This window comes from Mirounga leonina, unplaced genomic scaffold (genome assembly GCF_011800145.1).
Source record: "Mirounga leonina isolate KUSES-001 unplaced genomic scaffold, KU_Mleo_1.0 Mir_91, whole genome shotgun sequence".
Taxonomy (NCBI): domain Eukaryota; kingdom Metazoa; phylum Chordata; class Mammalia; order Carnivora; family Phocidae; genus Mirounga; species Mirounga leonina.
The window spans coordinates 30,953,898-30,960,638 of NW_023270839.1; positions in this window are offsets into that span (position 1 = coordinate 30,953,898).

Consider the following 6,741-nt stretch of genomic DNA (forward strand, 5'->3'; position numbering starts at 1 on the left):
CGCCTCGCGCTCCGCCTCGGCCCAGCCCCCACGGCCCGCGCGCGCCTCTCGCTCCGCGCCGGGACTCGCGGGCCCGCGGCCCTCGTAGCCGGGGCGGGCAGTCGCGCGCCGAGGGGCCGCCCCGCCCAGCCCCGCGCCCGGCCTCCCCCGCCGCCCGCCAGGCCTGAGGACGCCCGGCTCTGCGGCCGGCCCTTCCCGGCCGCGCTCCTGCGAGGAAATGGCATCTGCGAACTTCGTCCGAGGCCACAGCAGGCATCTTGGCCTCGCAGCCAGGGATCTGAAAGAGGGACGTAGGATCCGAGGAAACTTTGTAAGCGGGAGCTGGAGAGTTCTCGGCCGGCTTGTGGAGATCCACGTTCCCCGACTCGGTGTCCGTGGTCTGGACACCTGTTTGTGGAATGCCCCAACTTCGAGTTTTAATGACGACTCTTCAGGAAAGAGCGATGGGGACTTTAATACAAGAGAGGAGGGTGGGTAGGAGCGGTGAGAAGACCGGACCTGATTTAGACGTTACTACATTTTAGGAGAAGGAACCCCAGTGTGATAGTACATTGGATTTGGTCACTGATTCACACCCATCAGTTGGGCTGTGTGACCTGAAGCAACCTAGGTAACCTCTCTGAGTTCAGATCTTTAAAAGGCAGTGGAGCTGCATCTCTGAGGTCTCTTCTAGTTCTGACGTTCTTTGACTTACTTTTACAAAACTGTTGTCCCTGTTTGTTGTTAGGTTTTCCAGTAATCCTACGAAAGGGAATCTGTAGGTGCAGGCTCTAATATTCAATCAGGTGAGACACTGGGCTTATTTTGATGTTAGAATCACTGAAAAGCACTCATTCATATGAGGACTAACCACAAACAAAAGGAGTCTCATCCCTGCGGAGACAAGACTCAAAACTCACTCAACTGCACATACAGTATCAGAAAAAAACAGAAGTAAACATGAAGCCAATGTATAGTCTTAGCAACTACATAATAGCCAAGCACCATAGCCTCAGAATCAGCTTTAAAAGGATAGGGTATGTCCGAGGGACAAATTTTACCCTTTCTCTAGTAAGTTTTGAGGAAATTTCTCATTAGAAGATCCAGACTAGGATAGGCTGGGGAAAATTTTGTACAGCAGGCACTTCGAAAGAGAAGCCCATCCTCCTCCCCACCCCACCCCCCAGCAGCTAGAATGTAAGCTCCATGCAGGCAGGAATTTTATCCAGTTCACTGCTGTATCCTCTGGTACCTAACAATGACTGGCAAGTGTTCACATTTTGTTGTTGTTGTTGAATGAATGCATGAATAAACAGACTGGAAGGGGCCCTGGGATGACAGGATTGACAGGGTTTTGTTAGAGTGTGATAAAGCCTAAGCTAATTCTGTGATAAAGCAAATTGGGTCTTATACTATACCTTACAGGGTTGTTGAGAGATGTACTTTGGAAATATCAGTCATTACGGAAATGTAGAGTTTTCTTTATATAAACCTTAGTGCAAGGAGAGTGGTTGAGCAACATCATTGCTAAGAGATTTTGAATTCTTTATTGAGATTCCCTAAAGCTAGAGACTCAAATAATATGTAAATCAAGAGAAACAAATTGGCCTCTTTTTAATGATTCATCAAGAATAAAAAGACCATCTTACCCGGTGATGGATTTTTAGATCGATTTGACTTCCAAATTCTGACTACTTACTTGTTACATGCCAGACTTGGAGGGCATTCTAAAATTTCAGATTCCCAAACCCCTCCCCAGATTTACTGAGTCAGGATTGTTGAGAATGAGGTCCGGAAATCTGTCTTTAAATGCTCTCTATGTGATTCTACAGCAATGAGAATTGTGCATGATAATTCCTTATGCCTCCAGTATGACGGAATCCTAACAAAAATATCCCTTCACTTTGCTGTTACAGTCTTTATCCATTATGCTTGGTTATGAATTCCAGAATTCATCTTTACTCCCTCTTTCATACAGAGAAATTCAGGGAAATCTATTGTTGGTGGGCTTACCCCACTGTTTAAAAATACATGCCTGGTCATGCCTAAAACTCAGTAGAAAGCACAGCTTAGGGTCAGCAAACTTTTTCTATAGAGGGCCAGATAATAAATATTATAGATTTCACAGGCCCTGTGTTCTCTGTCACAACTACTCAACTCTGCCATTGTAGTAGGAAATCAATCATAGGCAATGTGTAAACAAGTGGGTATGGCTGTGTTCCAACAAAACTTTATTTATAAAAACAGGCAGTGTACTGAATTTGGCCCAGAGATTAATCTGCTGACTCCTAGACTAGAGGTTGGATCACATAATTGACTTTTGAGCTCGGGACAGGCTTAGGCTGCAGATATAAATGAAGGAGGCATTACCTAAAAATGGATAAGCTACCCAGGATCAATGAGAAATGAGAGCCAAGGACGGAATACAGGGAAATACTGATATTTTATTTTATTTTTATTTTTATTGGGTTTTATTTATTTGAGAGAGACAGCACAAGCGAGTGGGGCGGAGGAGGGGCAGAGAGAGAAGGACAAGCAGACTTCCCATTGAGCCCGACTGCCTCAGGCAGGCGTGCAGTGGGGTGGGGAGTGGCTCTATCCCAGGACTCTGAGATCATGATCTGAGTCAAAGTCATATGCTTAACCGACTGAGCCACCCAGTCACACCAACACTGACATTTTAAAGGATGGGTAGAGATAGAGGAAGCTGTAAAGGAAATGGAGAATGAATGAAAAATGAAAAAACGGGAGTGTTAGGGCAATCGAAAAAAAAAGAGAGAGAGAGAAACGATCGACATTATGACATGCCGCAGAGAGAAGTACTCATTTCTGTCAGCAGCCATCCGTGGCCTGGAATCTACTAAACGCCTGTTTCATATATTTTGAAGTATTGAATTTATAGTTTTTGCCTTAAATATATTACATCTCAAACTTTGCCTGTTTGTGTTGTGGAGGGTAACAGTGGTGTGTTTAAGTATAAAGACTGATATAAGTTGGTGTAGATTTACATGTAAACTTTTTTTTTCAGAAAAAAAAATCCTGTTTTATTTTCAAACATTTAAAATCATAAATGTGTTTAAAATTGAATAGAAATAGAAAACCCAATTCTAGGTGTTTGGGAGTTTTGCAACATTGGTTTGAATCCTTCCACGATATAGTTACAAACGTGGTCAGCTTAGCAACCTCTATACATTGGTCAACCACCAGGAGCCCTTTGTTGACAAATATGGATGGGCCATTAAAAGCTCAAAATTGAGAGAATCACAACAGCAAAATTTGGGGGATGTCTTTATGAGTCAGGATTCAATCCAGACACAAAACCACACAGTAATTTGAATAGGGTTAAGTTTAATATAAAGAACTATTAACTACAGCAGGAGACTACAGTCGGGAGGGATTGGATAGTAAGAAGTCAAAAGAAGGCTAAAGAATCTGGGAAAAGCGGGGGCACCTGGCTGGCTCCAACGGGAGAGCATGTGACTCTTGATCTCGGCGTCCTGAGTTCGAGCCTCACATTGGGTGCAGAGATTACTTAAATAAATACATAATTAAAAAAAAAAAGTGGGAAAAGCAGGTCTGAGGAGGAGCCACTCCCCTTAAGGCTGAGATGGAGCACCCAAAGAAGAGGGCCCTCCCTCTCCAGGCTGAGATTCTGACCTTAGCGGAGAGTGCCAGAGGAAGCTGTGGGCTTGGGTGCTGCGTGTACTGCAGGAGCCTGGCCCTGGATGAGTTGCCAGCGCTACAGAAGCTGGACGCTGGAGAAGACGTGGGTGCTGCAGGAGGCCACCAAGAGGAGCAACTGTAACAGGAAGGAAAACCCCTTCCTCCCGCACCCGCTATGACAAAGTATAACATCATGCTAGCTGACAAAGGAAGAATATTTAAGGGGTCTATCTTAATTTTTGCAGAGCAGGCAGTGAAGGCTAAAGCGGGGTTGAGAGGCAACAGACTGATTATTCACACAATGCTCGCGTGCACTTTAACCAGGAAAGCTCCCTAAGTGACCTCCTATCAACAGCACCTCTGGTTCTGGAATAGGCTCTATTAAAAAAAAAAAAAAAAGGTGTTTTCCAAATTTTTGCTATCTTGTCCTAAATGTATATTTATTTTCAAGGCAATGAAATACGGGGCAAAGTTTAACTTCAAAATACCCTTGAAGTCATTCTCTTTAACCTCTTACATCCCATCCATTAATTTTATAAATTCCATAAATGTATAAGTTCCAAAAATTTATAAATTCCAAAATCCTAAATATTTCTCAGATGTGTTCATTCTCTATTCTTGCGGCTACCACCCAATTCCAGCCACAATCATTTATCTCTTTTCTAGACTAATACGCTAATCACACAATAGTTTCCCCCCCACATTCACCCTAACCTCCATTCAAATCCATTTTCCACTTGGTAGCCAGAATGCTCCTTTTTATTTTGAAATAATTTTAGATGCACAAGAGGTACAGGGAAGGCCTGTGCGTTCTTACCTTGGCCTCCCCCAATGTCAACATCATGTACAACCACAGTATAATATCAAAACCCAGAAACTGACATTGGTACAATCCATAGAGCTTATTCATATTTACCAGTTATGCATGCACTGGTGTGTGTATGTACGTTTGTGTGCGTGTATAGAGCTTTATGTAATTTTATCACATGTGTCACCTTGTATAACCACCACCACAATCAAGATAACACAACTGTATCATCCCCACAAGACTCCCTGATAGCAAGACTCTCTTGTATTATCTTTATATGGCCACATCCACCTGCTCCTTCATCCCTAACCCATCAGGGGCAGCCACTAATCTCTTCTGCATTTTTATAATTATGTTATTTCATGAAGGTTACACACATGAAATCATGCAGTATGTATTCTTTTGAGGTTTTTTTTTTTTCTCCACACAACATAATTTCCTTGCATTTCATCCAAGTTACTGTGTGTGTCAATGTGTTGTTCCTTTTAACTACTTAGTGATATTCCATGGTATGGATGTACCACAGTTAAAGCATTCACTCACTGAAAGACTACATGGTAGTTTCTAATTTTTGGCTAGTATGAATAGAACCCTTATGAACATTAATGTACAAATTCCTGTGTGAAAATAAGTCTTCATTTTCTGGGATAAATGCCCAAGAATGCAATTGCTGGGTCGTATGGTAAGTCCATTTTTAGTTTGAAAGTAACTGCCAAACTATTTTCCAGAGTGTGGAGTGCTCTTTTTAAAACACAGAAATCATCCTGTCATCACTTTACATTAAACTCCTCAATGGCTTCCCACTGCTATTATAATTAAGACTAGATTTTTTTTTTAAGATAGACTATAAAGCTTATGTAATATGATTTCCACTGACTTCTCCAGCCTCATTCTCTACCACTTCCCTTGCTCTCGAAGCTCACTAGCCTTTTAAAAATTTCCTCCAACACTTTCCTGCCATGGGGGATTTGCAAATGTTTCCTCTTTGGGGAGTGCTCTTCTCTCTGGTCCTAGTCCAATTAATTCAAATTCTACTTTTTTTTCTTGAAGTATTTATCTCAAGTATGCATCTCCTCAGGGAAGCCTCCTTCTAGTCTGCCTCAGGCTCCATGTTTTCATGTTCCTTTCCTTCTCTCAGTTTGAAATTACATATTAATTTCTGTGAATATCTGGTCAAATTTTGCCTTCACCTCCAGACTCTAAAATTCCGAGCAAGGGTTGTGTTGATTTTTGCTTATTTTTGTCTAGCATATATCAGGTGCTCAATAAACACTATTTTTTGGTGGGGCATCTGTGTGGCGCAGTCAGTTAAGTGCTCAACTCTTGGTTTCAGCTCAGGTCCTGATCTCAGGGTCACGAGATCAGGCTCTGCGCTCAGCTGGGAGTGTGCTTGAGATTCTCTCTCCCTCTCCCTCTGCTCCCCCACCCCACTATCTCTCTCTCTCTCAAAATAAATAAATAAATCTAAAAACAAACCAAAAAAACTAATTTTTGAGCGAATGAATGAATGACCTACTTGCAAAGAATTCAACGTCAAAGCCTTAACATTCCGTAATTGTGTTTGTCCATTATTTATTTAAGATGTATTAACTACTCTAAAGCTGGTGAAAAAAAAGAGATAATTAGCTACTCTTGTTCAGGGTAGTCTGCTAAGCAATAGATTCTTTTAGCCGAATCTCAGATCCATACATAATTTACATTAGTACATTCTGAAATATATATTATTTCAGCTAAGATTTATTTTCTAAATATTTCTATCAGAGGAATATTATTGAAAAATAAAAAGGAGGGGTGCCTGGGTGGCTTAGTTGGTTGAGCGTCTGCCTTCTGCTCAGGTCCTGGGTCCTGGGATCGAGCCCCGTGTCGGGCTCTGCTTGGCAGAGAGTCTGCTTCTCCCTCTGCCTCTGTGCTCGCTCTCAATCAACCAGTTAATCTTTAAAATAAATAAATAAATGAACAAATAAATAAATAAGAAAAGGATTAAAAGGGCATTTGTAATTCTTTGAAAGTATTAAGGAGGCTTGGAAACCAAGAAAGGAACTAACATCCAGGGAGCTCTCTGGCTTGATCATTGTCCTATGAACCTGACAAATCTTTTGCAATCAACACTCCAAGACTTTAGTTTAATATAACCGTCATTAAGAAGGTCCATGCTACCTTTCCTGGGGCAGTGTGGTTAAAAACTTTCAAGTTAAGTAGAGGTACCTCCAGCGAGGCACCTGTTTTTGAGCTTTGATTTTATTATTTATTTATTTATTTATTTATTTATTTATTTATTTATTTATTTATTT